Below are 14225 nucleotides of genomic sequence, written 5' to 3'. Positions count from 1 at the left end.
CTAAAACTCCAGGGAAATGGAGAAAAAAATCCGAGTTTTCAGCCTTTGTGCTGAGCACACAGCAGAGCCCTGATTTAGGCCCAACCTGGCTTGAGTCTGAATTAGGAAAACCTGAAAATCCTGTGAGCCCTGTGCTGACTCCAATCATAATCATCTATATAAAGTGTATTTTCACCCACTTTTTATGCTGCTTGTAGGAATAAAATTAAATACAAGGCCGTGCTTGGACCAACATCATGATTTGCCATCACTCGTTCAAGTCACAGAATTCTGGTTGGTGTAGAGAAAAAATCTACAAGGCATTTGGGGGAAAAAAAAAAGTCTACAAGTCTGTAACCTACTTTCAATGGCTCTAAACTACTTTGGGGGTTGTTATATTAATTTATAGAAATGTCCATGTGTGTGAGTGTATATAAAAAGGGATGTGTGTATAAATAAACAAAACTGGGCGTCTTTTTGCTATTTTAGTTCTCGGAAATTTGGTGGTGGATCTTCTCAAGAAAATCTCTTTTTCAAGTCCTTTTCTCCATTCTCCAGCTGTGTGGGCTCTGCTTTTACAGCCCTAAATTCTCTACAAGTGTAAAGCAGGGCAGGATAGAGCCAGACCTGGACCCTGCGTGGGCTGTGGGGAATTCTTCTGGTTCTGTTTGGGCAGTGAAGTCAGAGATCCTTCCAGAGGGAATTGAGGAACAATTTCCCTTTCTGCAAATCCCCCTTTAACACAACATCTATTTGATTGCAGGAAGAAGAGGCTTTATCACAACAAAACGGGCAAAAACCACAAAAGACTTGAAGAAACAGCACTTCTGTAATTCTTCCCAAAAGTTCCCAGAAGCACCAAATCCTAAAGGATTACACCCACCAGTCTTCCTGATTTCAGGTGGGTGAATTCTCTCTTTGCTTTTCTTTCTGAATTTGGGATTCCCATTCCCTGGAGGGGACTCCAGGACCCCTGGAGTCTTAGAGGGTGTGGGATTTTAGAGGAGTTGGTGTTATATATATATATTATATTATAATATATATAATTATACATATATTATATATATAATTTTATATATATATAATAGTTAATATAGGTATATATAATATATAGTTAATATAGGTTATTATTTAACTAATAAATAGTTAATAGTTAACATAATTACCTATATTAACTATTATAACTATTATAGTTATAATATATACTTCTATTAACTATTATATATATATATATGTATATAATAGTTCATAACTTTCTAGTTCAATGAGCAATTGCTACAAGGTGTATTTTGTTTCTTTAACTTATTACTTGTACTTATTTTTACTGCATTGTGGATATTTTTATTCCATATAATGGAATAAAATGGGTTCCATGTATATTCCATATAATGGGGTTTTGTTACTTTTGTACACATATATATATATATGTGTATACATATATATATATATGTATATGTATATATATGTGTATGTATGTATATATATATATATTTATATTTATATATACTTCTATTACAACTCCTAAACTCTTACCTTACTTAATTGCAATTACAATAATTGTAATTGTCTACAACCACATCCCTACATTATAAACCCTTCACCATCTTATCAATACCTTTCACTTAAGGTATATTTTTTACTTACAACTATAGAAACATAAGTTTATGATTTTTCTGCTTAATGCCTGTGTATTGTATTTTTACATCAATCTAAGGTTGTAGATCAAACTCTTCAGTGTCTCTGGAAGTTTCTGTTTTTCTGATTCCCACACATTCCCACCCAAACCAGTCTGGGGTTCTCTGATTTCTCTGAAATGAAAGACAATGCAATTAATCAATATAATTTTGTGTGACTTTTTCCCTTAACAAAAAAATAACAAACACGGTAAAGAAAATCAGGCAGAACTGGAAGCTCCCAAACAAAAGCTGCTGCTGTTATTTTCCAGCATGGAGCTCGTGGCTCTAATTTGGAATTAACTGGTTGGGAGGAGAGGTTTTCAGTTATGCCACGGAGTAAATGAGAAAAATAACACAAGAAACAGCCAATAATCAAGTTGTTTGATTTAGAAGAAATGCATTTAAAACCCAGCTAAAGTAAAAAGAGAACTGGCTGACTGCCACCCTCTTTTTTACTCATTTGTGACAGCACACAATTAAAAAGTTCAGTTTGTTGCTCTTACAGCAATAACAGATTTTGGTATTTTTTATGTTTACTCATAAAAAGTATCTTTAATTTTAGATCCTCCAAATACTGTAGTTGTAAGAATATTGTTTCTATCTGGAGAGATTAGATGGGGACAGGATTTTTTTAATCTGGTAGCACAGATTTGTTATGTAAATAGGAAGCTCACAAAGGAAGGAGACAGCAAAAGGCTCTGAAAAAACAGATGTGTCTCCCCCAGAAATAATTCACCACTGGATTCCTGCAACTTTTTGGGAAGTTTATTGTTAGTGATGTGCATGGAATCAAAAAAAACCCAAATTCTGTGTCACTGTGTAAGTCCATTTCCATACCCTCACTACAGATAATTTTATCATTAATTTATTGTTGGTATTTAATTTTGATGAGTTCAAAATGAGATTATTCATTTCCATGAATTCTCGTGATGCCTTGCTGTGGGTTTCTCGAGCTCCTTTCCCTCAGCACTGGCCATGTGATTTTTTAAGCCCTGCTATGACTTTGGGTTTTATTCTTGGGCTCTTTCATCCATCTCTTGGAATTGTTTCCAGTGAATTAGAGTTTTACAGTGCTTGCTGTGATTAGCATTCTGTGCTCGTGGGGAATTCTTCATAAAAATGTCTCTGATCAATACCTTTCAATGTGTTTAAACATTAATGTATAATTTTATATGAAGAATGTTACATCCATAGTGGAATTATGATCTAAAATGCATTTTTATGCAAATTCTTTAATGGTAGGTTATACCATCTTTCTATCTGTTTTTGTTACTGTGAAGATAAATTATAATTATATGAATAACCTGCATTAAATGGTTGTGTTTTGAAATACTTCCATTCAGTAATATCTGTATATTCAATAATATCTGTGAACTGAATGTTCCTTGTTAATACAGGGTATTAAAAAAAGGTAAGCTCTCTACAGAGCCTAAACATTGATGTTTTCTAGTGCCCCAGTGCTTAAGAAAATCTAAATATATCTTCATAATTTATAGGGCATCATTTATGAAGTCATATTGGTTGGGGAAGGACTTTACAGAGTTAATCATTTTTATTTTAAGTAGTTTGCATGTGGAAAAAACCCACTCCTGAAAGGCTCTGCCAGGTTGGCAAATGCAGTTTGAGACAACCAAGAGTCTTTAATGCCCATTTTTACAAAATGCTGGGCCCTAATTTTGCACTGAAATTGGGAAGATCAATTGTTTCACTTTCCAATTTTTGTTTTGTTCAATTTTTGGTTCTCAATTGAAAACTCAGTTAAACTGGGGATACTGGTGAAATCAGTGAAGCCAAACTGCAGGTTTTTCTTCTCAACTTCATGAAGATATTTAAATAATCATGGGAAATGCTGTATTTAGTTTAAGAGCCAGTGCACTTTGTGACTTTTGTGGTGTCCCAACCCTCAGATTGTACCCAGGCAGGAATGCTTGGCTCCTCCCCTGGGCACAGCATCTCCCCATGGGATGCTGGAATTGGATCAGCCATGCAGGGATGGCCATGGACAGATGATAATGAATAATTAATGACCCATGAACAGAAGATAATTAATAATTAATGGCCCATGAACAGCAGAGATCTCCTGGAGAGAGGATTGATGTGGAAGACATAAAGAAAACTGCCCAATGAACAGAAGTTCCCCACCTCTAACAAAAATAAAACACACACTCCCAGACTGAGACCAGCTTCTACCTCACCAAGGCCTTTTGCAGCATCACAGCTCCAAAACTCAGCTTTTTGTCTCCAGCTGGAGGTTTTGTGTGGCTCAGTTCAGCCCAAAAGGCATCTTCAGTTCCAGTCAAAGCCATTCCTTAGGCACCAACCTTGCGTTGTTTATGCTGCAAAGCAATTGTGTAGCGGCTTACAAAGCAATCAGGACGAGTGGAATTAGAACCTCGGGCTCATTGTTTTAATTGGAGCCCTGTGATTATCTCAGCAGATGTGAGTGGGGTGCAGGAATTTCTCACATGAGGGGTGGAGGGGGGCAAGGAGCTGGCCCCAATGGACACAGCCCATCATGAGAGCACCACAGGACACTGTCTAGAGCAGAGCTCACGGTGCTGCAGCAATTCTAAAAAGCCTAAAAGATCCCCAAGATAACTTGAAGCAAGGCCATGAGAAGCAATGTAGGTGAGTATTCAAAGGAAGCTTTGGAATTTTTGGTTTTTTGGTAGCTCTGCGCTGTGGCAGCGAAATTCCAAGACAAAATATTTGAGGCAACATTAAAAAACAAAGAGAAGATCAGCAATCTTCAACATTTTATGGTGTTGAAGTAGAAAAGTAAACAGCTCAGCAGTTCATGCCTTGGTGGAAGGTAGGCAGTGCACCCAAACATGGACTTTTAGATAAGAGAACAAAAAAAAACTTTCCTGACCTCAATTTAAGAGGTTGTATCCAGCCAGCATGTGAGGCACAGCATTTTAATGGGGAAAAAAAACCACCATTTTGTGCTGCTGTGATTCAGATGGAGCATTAGTCATAATTGGGAGTATTTTGACATAGTCAAACAATAGAACTCCAGTGCTCTGTTGGAAAATCTGCAGCGCCATTCCTGCCCTGGGTGTGTGGGATCTCAGCACCTCAGGACTGAGGTGTCACCGAGAGCACCCTTGGGGGGCTCGGGAGTCCTGGAATGTTCCAGAAGTGTCTGGTGGCTGGACTTTGATCCCACACAGGAGACGACACCTGTATGAGGACAGGAGGGTTTCACCGGGGTGAATGGTGAAGGGATTGGTTAATTAGAGAGTGAAACACAGGGTTTAGGATTTCTGTACAGGGGGGTTTAGAGAAGTAAGATGGAGGAATTGGGGCGTGTCCTGTCCTTCTTCTTCTTCTTCTTCTCCTCCATCTTCTGTGGTGATGGTGGCACTTTGGGATTGGTCATTACTAAAAGTGCACTGGGCAATAAGGGTGAAAGGTATTGGGGAAAAATGATAAATATTGTACACGTAACTTTGGGTATAAAGATAGGTGACCGCCCGGAGGGCAGGGAGTGTGCTCATGGCTGGCTGCTGAGCAGAGCTCTGTCGGGCCGAGAGAAAATCTTTTAGATAAACAATTAATAAACACCGAGACCGAGAAAAGAACTGAAGCCTCTTCTCGTCCTTGAAACGCGGCTGCCCCAAGGCCACCCGGGCCTTTCCAGGCCATCCAAACAGCCGAAAAACGGACACTTCCTAGGAAAGCTCAGCCATGGATGGGCTGGAGCAGAGCAGAACCGTGCTGGGATGAAGGAGAACCAAGCTCCAGGCATGGCACTGCCTCCTGTAAGCCAAACAGCCAGGCCAACATCCTCCAAGGGGTGAAAGCGTTTCTGGGGCACTGATACAGCTCCTGATGATGCTCAGGTTTAGCTTTCATATTTTTCAGATTCTGTGCTGCTTTAGTGTCTCAGTCTAGGCTTCATATTAGGGCTCTGGATTTTCCTGATCAAAACCCAAGGTTACACCGTGTCAACAGCCAGCAGATGGGAAAAGGAACGTCCTAGGAAGCTCAGAGAACACGCTTGGAAACGGAGCTATAAATACCAGGCTAATTCCATAGCTTTAAGATTTCTCCAAAGCTTTTTTAAATCCCTCCAGAAAAGGCTGAAGAGATCCCTAATCTGAAGTGGCCCAGTTGAAGGAATGTGTGTGGTTTTATTTTTAAATGAAGTTACATCTACAACGGTGTTGGGCATCTTAGTGAGTCACTGTACAATATTTGCTGGATCAAAATAAGGATTTTAGACACATTTTCATTCTTACCAGGACTTTTTTCTTCAGAGGAAATGTGGAATTCTGTCTGATTCCATCTGAACTGATGCATGCAGCATTCCCACAGGATCACTGATGGTCACAACTCGTTTGGAATCCCTTTTTTGAGAGCTGTCCCTGATTAGGGAGAGCTCTCACAACAGCTCCCAAAATTCCTTGGTGGAATTTTATGTCAATCTCTTCTTCCCTGTGAGGGCGGCGAGGCCCTGGCACAGAATTCCCAAAGAAGTTGTGGATTCCTCATCCCTGGAAGTGTCCAAGGCCAGGATGGAGGAAACTGAGGTAGTGGAAGGTGCCCATGGGACACCTGGATGAGCTTTAAGATCCCTCCAACCATTCTGGGATTCTCCTTCCATTGGAATCTCTTCATTCCTTAAAAATATCCCAGAATTTCTTGGTGTGTCTTTGCTTTTGGTGAGATCAAAGGCAGGAGGAGTTTTGCAATATTGAACCTACCCCTATAATTAAAAAAAAAAAAACCAACTATAAAATAATATTTAAAATATTTAAATATCTATTATTTATTTCTTTTAAAATAAATGTTGATGTTTATTTATTAAATCTTCAGAAATAAATGTCATTGACATTGGTATTAGCCAGAGGAATGCAAAGCAGAGCAAGCAGCCCGTGCCAGATTTAGAAATTTAGATTTCTTAAAGAACAGCTGAAAGGGTTGGGTTTGTTTATTGTAGGAAAAAAGGGAACGCTGTAGGATGGGCAGAAAAAAGAGATAAGAGGGTTTTATCAAAGCGCTGGTAGGGGTTGCTCTGTAGATTAAAAAAAAACCAAAATCTAAAAAGCAAGTTCAGGTTGCACCAAGTGTAATTTGGGAGAGATGGAAAGAGAAAACAGGCCGAGGGTTTTTTTGTTTTACCTCATATCTGACTGCAAATATAGATGGAAAATTGGGATATTTTACCTGTCAGTGTCAGGAAACTTTAAAAAACACACAAAGAAGGAGCTCCCTGAGAAAATGTCAGGAATTTTGACCTTCCCCACTGGCCATGGGCTGAGCATTTTGCTCTCCTGGGATCCCTCTTCATTCACATCCTCACTTTAATTGTCACCTTAATTTTGGGATTCAGTTTGTCTCATTTCCCTGCAAACCTTTCCCATCCTTGACAGCACCTTTCAGTTGCAGGCGTGCAGTAAAAATGAACCAATAGATTTTGTTTTCTTAAATAAAAAGCTTTTATTTCAAAGAGAGGGAAGTTTGGGTTCAGCAGCCTTTGGAAGTTGGAGTCCAGGAGCTGCTGCAGAGGAACGTGAGGGATAAAACCCTGCAGCAGCAAAGTTAAATTTGTTGTGATGAAGAGCTGCCCGAGTGCTTCTTTGCCCACATTTCCCCAAAAATTCACTTTTTGGAGCAGAACACCCTCAATATCCGCGTGAGGCAGTTCCAGAGCTGGTTTTGGGGCCCTGTGTCCAGGTTTAGAGCAAGTTTGGGGAAGAATCCCCCCAAAGGAGCTCCGGTGGGAAAAGCAGATCCAATCGGCCCCTCCCCCCTCAACTGGTCCGGGAGGAAAGAAAAATACCTCCTTGGAGAAAGGTGGAAAAAACCCCCCTGTTTATTAAACAATAAGACCAAAACAGTATCAAAACAATGAGACCCCTTGCCACTCTAAAAGAGATGACAAACTGAGAAAACCCCGGGTTCAAGCAGCAGCTCACTCAGTCTCTGGTCAGTCCCTCAGTGCTGGAATTGTCGCAGGCCAGGCCCGGCCTGGTGGGCCTCAGGTGGAGCTGCCGGTGCTCTCCTGGGTGTTCAGTCCAGAGCAGTTCCAAGAGGTCCAAAGAAAAGGGAAAAAAACCAGTCCAGGGAACTTCTTTGCCTCAGCTAGCTAACACTAACTAAAAAGCAAAAGAAGAGCTCTCTGTCCCGCTGTCTGTCCGCAGACAACACAGTCAGGAGCAGGAATGTGGAGGAGTGCAGTGTCTGAAAAACAAACTGCGCGCTTCTTCTCTCTCCCCCTTCACTCTCTGGAACACTCTTAAAGGTACAAAACTTATTATTATTCAACATAAACAGAATGAGACGATTGGGGATAAAAGCATCATATAGTCAACCCAGGACACCCTGTCAGAGTGAGGAGCTGTTGGAGTTGTGAGCTGGGTTTGGATTCTCCTCAGTGGGATGAGGCCCTGCCTTTGCTCTTATCTTTTCTTGGAGCTTTGTTCTCCCCTCCTGGATGTGCTGCATCCTCAAAGGCCGCGTGGTTTTCATTTCTGGGTGCCTCAATCTCATTTTTTTCCCCTGCTTTGATGAGCTGTGGGATTCTCTTACTCTGGACTGTGATTCCCCCTTTTGTTCAGCTCCTTCAAGCGTTTTCTGCCTGCTTTGGGGGTATTGCTCGTGCAGGAAAATCAGATTTTTCAGAGCAAAGCCAGGGATACCTGACAGGGCAGAGCTGGGCATCACCAGCAGGTACCACCTTGTTGGGCATGAAAAATAAATGTATCGTGTTTGGATAAATAGCATCAATAAATATACATATAAATATAGGTATATATAAAAAAAGTATCATGTTTGGATAAATAACAAATAAATAAATATATAAATATATAAATATATATAAAATAAATGTATCATGTTTGGATAAATAACATAAATAAATATACATATAGAAATATGTATATATAAAATAAATGTGTCATGTTTGGATAAATAACACAAATAAATATACATATAAATGTATGTATATATAAAATAAATGTGTCATGTTTGGATAAATAGCATCAATAAATATACATATAAATATATGTATATATAAAATAAATGTATCATGTTTGGATAAATATATAAATATATAAATATATAAATATATATAAAATAAATGTATCATGTTTGGATAAATAACATAAATAAATATACATATAAATATATAAATATAAAATAAATGTATCATGTTTGGATAAATAACACAAATAAATATACATATAAATATATATAATAAATGTATCATGTTTGGATAAATAGCGTCAATAAATATACATATAAATATATGTATATATTAAAAATTGTATCATGTTTGGATAAATAACATAAATAAATGAATATATAAATATATAAATATATAAATATATAAATATATAAATATATATAAAATAAATGTATCATGTTTGGATAAATAACAAATAAATATTCATATAAATATATGTATATATATAAAATAAATGTGTCATGTTTGGATATATATGAAATATATGTATATATAAAATATATGTATATGTTAAATATATATATATAATGACTGTATCATGTTTGGATAAATAACATCAATGAATATACATATAAACATATAAATATATATAATAAATGTGTCGTGTTTGGATAAATAACATAAATAAATATACATGTAAATAGATATAAAATAAATGGGTCATGTTTGCATAAGTAACATAAATAAATATATATAAATGTATGTATATATAAAATAAATGTATCATGTTTGGATAAATAACATTAATAAATATACCTATAGATATAGGTATATATAAAATAAATGTGTCATCTTTGGATGTATATGAAATATATGTATATATAAAATATATTAATATATTAAATATATGTATATATATATAATAAATGTATCATGTTTGGATAAATAACATCAATATATAAATATATAAATATATATAAAATAAATGTATCATGTTTGGATAAATAACATAAATAAATATACATATAGAAATATGTATATATAAAATAAATGTGTCATGTTTGGATAAATAACACAAATAAATATACATATAAATATATATAAAATAAATGTATCATGTTTGGATAAATAACATCAATAAATATACATATAAATATATATAAAATAAATGTATCGTGTTTGGATAAATAACGTCAATAAATATACATATAAATATATAAATATATATAAAATAAATGTGTCATGTTTGGATGTATATGAAATATATGTATATATAAAATATATTAATATATTAAATATATGTATATATATATAATGACTGTATCATGTTTGGATAAATAACATAAATAAATATATATATAAATATATAAATATATAAATATATAAATATATATAAAATAAATGTATCATGTTTGGATAAATAACATAAATAAATATACATATAAATATATGTATATATAAAATAAATGTATCATGTTTGGATAAATAACATCAATAAATATACATATAAATATATAAATATATATAATAAATGTATCATGTTTGGATAAATAACATAAATAAATATACATATAAATAGATGTATATATAAAATAAATGTGTCATGTTTGGATATATATGAAATATATGTATATATAAAATATATGTATATATGAAATATATGCATATATAGAATAAATGTATCATGTTTGGATAAATAACACAAATAAATATACATATAAATATATAAAATAAATGTATCGTGTTTGGATAAATAACACAAATAAGTATACACATAAATATGTATAAAATAAATGTATCATGTTTGGATAAATAAATAAATATATGTAAATGTATGTGTATATAAAATAAATGTATCATGCTTGCATAAATAACACAAATAAATATACATATAAATATAATAGAATAAATATATCATGTTTGGATAAATAACATAAATAAATATATAAATATATAGAATAAATGTATCGTGTTTGGATATATATGAAATATATGTATATATAAAATATATGAATATATATAATAAATGTATCATGTTTGGATATATACATATATACATATATGCAATTTATATACATATATGAAATATCTGTATATATAAAATATATGTGTATGTAAAATAAATGTATCATGTTTGGATAAATTACATCAATAAATATACATATACATAAATGTATATATAAAATAAATGTATCATGTTTGGATATATACATATATACATATATGCAATTTATATACATATATGAAATATATGTATATACAAAATATATGTATATATAAAATATATGTATATATAAAATAAATGTATCATGTTTGAATATACATAAAATATATATATATATATAAATGTTTCATGTTTGGCAAATCCCTTCCAAGGAGTGTTTCACCTGCTCTGAAGGAATTTATCCTTATTAAGGTGATGGTGTGAACACATCTGATCATTGTTGTGTAAGAATTCATCCCCAAAACACACACACACCAACTTTGAGGCACTTTGCTCCTTTTAGTGGGCTAAAAATACCTTTGAAAAGGTATTTAAAACAGATTTTCTTTGTTGAAAAGTAAATCTGAGTGAAGGGCTTGGGGCAGCCAGACACTCCTGAAGCAAAAATTGTATTTAAAACTAATGGGGGAGATTTGTATAGGCAACAATTTTGGTCATTTGTGTTGCCAAAATTCAGATTTAATAGAGTAAGGCTGATTTTGTAAAAAGAAACCATCCAATGGCAGTTTATTAAATATTAGGTTCTATTTTCCATGCTGTGATGTTTGATAGAAGTGAAATGTGTACACAACAAGAAGTGGAAATAGTTACTCCATCATTTATCCTAAGAAACCTTTCTAAGTGTTGAATAATATGAAGAAATAATTAAGAGTCATTTAATATTGGAATATCTTAATGTCCTTAGTGGGGTGAGTTGCTCACTATTCTTATTTTGTGTTTTGATTCTTTTCCAGCTTGGAGTGAACAAGATGAGCAGAGCCACCTTCAATCTGATCCTTCATGAGGAAAAAGGTCAGGAATTTTTATTTCTGCTCTTCATTAATACATTAAAAATTATTTTCTTAGTGGTTTCAAAGGTTTTAAATAGCAAAACCAAGGTGATGTTTTGATGGCAGGGTGAGCAAGAATGTTTTTAAATCAAATGGGGAATTGAGGAAAGAGCTGACTCAGAGCAGCGTGAGTCGAAAAAGGGGCTGGGGAAGGAAAGGTCATGGACACAAATCTTCATCAAGATTGATTTCAAAGTGATTAAACTCATAACTAATAAATCTCTGCTGCAGCAAGAAGGAAACATTTGGCATTTAAAAGAATTAAAATCACTTTTTCTAAAAAAAAAAAAAAAAAAAAATCCTTGAACTTTTTTATTTTTTATTTTTTTCTTAGAAAACAGAGAAAACTCTCTCAAATAAAATAGTGAGGCCAAATTCTCAATTATAATACTTATAAATATATAAGTAAAATATATATTATATAAATATATAAATTCTCAATTATAATACTTATAAGAATTATATAATTTTTGAGAATTATATAATTCTCAAAAATACTTCTACATTCAATTAGTAAGTAATTATCTGCTAATGGAGAGATTAATCAGATTTTCAGGGTCCAGACTCTCCAATATTATTCCATTTATGCCAAATAAGGCAGCAGGGTTTGCACTGAGCTGTCTGAAGAGCTGATTTTTATTGTTCCCATATATTTTTTAATACCTTAAGTGTGTTTTCATCAGGGAATTTGCTGAGCAGAGCTACGTAATTCAATAAACAGCTGAAAAAGGGGCACTTGGAGAAAAAATTCCAAGGGTCTAAAAATAGTGCAGTCACGTGATTACTACTTTGGCACAAAAAGCATAATTTATGGGTTTAATTTGCAATCTTGCTACAGTTCTGACATTCTCCTGCACAGGAACTCGGGCTGAATAATTCAAATTATTGAAATATTGCTCCGTCCTCAGCTTCAGGTGGCTGACACAAAGGAGGTTGATGTTTTTTATTGAGACCTCTGCATTGAAAATAAGGGAGGATGGGTTTCGTTTTTGTCATTTATTGCTTCATTTTTGGTCTCAGAATTAATGGAGATTTGGGGCTATTCGAAAATTGTTATTCCAGCGCTCGGAGCCTTTTCCCAGATTTCCAAGAATCTTGATTTTTTTTCCTGTTTTTAATTTATTTGAATTTCCATGGTCATTTTTTTTAAGAGTTCTGTTCAAATATATTTTTTTCCTTTTAAATTCAATCTTTTTTTTCCCAAATATCCATTTCCCTGGTAACCTCTTGAGTCAATAATGTACAGCAGAGCTGAACACTTACAAATAGTTATTTCCTCCTTAATTTCTGCATCAGTTTCTTTGATATTTTCTGAACATTCTCTAGCAAAGATCCCTGAAATTCATATAATCTTCATTATAAAAGCATTGCAGAACTGTGCTGAATAATATCAGCTTTTTGCAAGGCTGAAACTTGAGAACTGAAAGAAAATCCCTCATTTCTTTATCCAAATTCCCCTAAAATAAAGTGGATGTGACGTTTCTCCATTCTCATTAACATATTCCTGATAATATTCCATTTATTGATATTCCCTAGGAAAGCTTGGGATAACAGTGACATCATTCTTAGCTGATTTTTGATGTACACCAAATATTAACCCTAATTTTGAGCAAATCTGAGTGCTGCCATCGTGCTGACACCAAGTAGGTCTGGCTCACATGTTCCTCATGAAAAGAAAAAATTCCACGTGGTGGAAAACCTGGAAGAGCATCCTGAGTGGACTTAATAAATATGTGATTAAATTATAAATAAATATTAATAAGTTCATAGTGAACAGCCGGAGATTAGTGTTAAAAACAAATTCCTTTTATTTTCTTCTCTTTTTTTGGCTTTTTCTGTGCAAAGCCTTTCAGAGGTCTCTGTGTCTTTATCCATTCTTTCCAGTGACAGCCTCAGTTGCTCCCAGCTTTGGGAATTGCACAGAAAAATGGGTTAAAAGAAGATTTTAGGGAGAAGATTTTAGGGATTGGTGCTGTCCATGAAGGAATCCTGCTCTCCCCAGCTCACCATTGGCCATTGCCTTGGCACAATTAAATCCCCAAAATTCAGGATACTCTGATTTTTCCCTGGTGGGAAGGTATCAGATTTCTATCTGATTATTGATATCAGATTAATATTTGATTACTGATATCAGATTTCTATCTGATCACTGATATCAGATTTCTATCTGATCACTGATATCAGATTTATATCTGATCACTGATATCAGATTTATGTCTGATCACTGATATCAGATTTATATCTGATCACTGATATCAGATTAATATTTGATTAGTGATATCGGATTTCTATCTGATCACTGATATCAGATTTCTGTCTGATCACTGATATCAGATTTATATCTGATCACTGATATCAAATTTCTGATCACTGATATCAGATTTCTGTCTGATCACTGATATCAGATTTATATCTCATTATTGATATCAGACTTATATCTGATTACTGATATTAAATTTCTGATCACTGATATCAGATTTGTATCTGATCACTGATATCAGATTTATATCTGATCACTGATATCAGATTTCTGTCTGATCACTGATATCGGATTTATACCTGATTACTGATATCAAATTTCTGATCACTGATATCAGATTTCT

At 34.1% G+C, this 14225-nt stretch overlaps 1 protein-coding gene across 2 annotated transcripts in view; it reads left to right on the top strand.

Annotated features, from left to right (window-relative positions):
- The window catches only part of MBD5 (methyl-CpG binding domain protein 5), a 153182-nt gene that overhangs the window by 91795 nt on the left and 47162 nt on the right, over positions 1-14225 (top strand). Inside the window, exons 3-4 of one of the 2 annotated variants that reach the window (XM_064718208.1) lie at positions 743-880; positions 11527-11584. The gene's annotated coding sequence lies outside the window, so the exon portion shown is untranslated. Of the gene's footprint in view, positions 1-742; positions 881-4228; positions 4284-11526; positions 11585-14225 lie in introns of those variants that run through there. The other variant, XM_064718209.1, reaches the window with a different exon arrangement.

Source organism: Zonotrichia leucophrys, chromosome 7 (genome assembly GCF_028769735.1).
Source record: "Zonotrichia leucophrys gambelii isolate GWCS_2022_RI chromosome 7, RI_Zleu_2.0, whole genome shotgun sequence".
Classification (NCBI taxonomy): domain Eukaryota; kingdom Metazoa; phylum Chordata; class Aves; order Passeriformes; family Passerellidae; genus Zonotrichia; species Zonotrichia leucophrys.
Note: the sequence above shows the minus strand (reverse complement) of the source record. Positions and strands in the feature narration are given on the sequence as shown.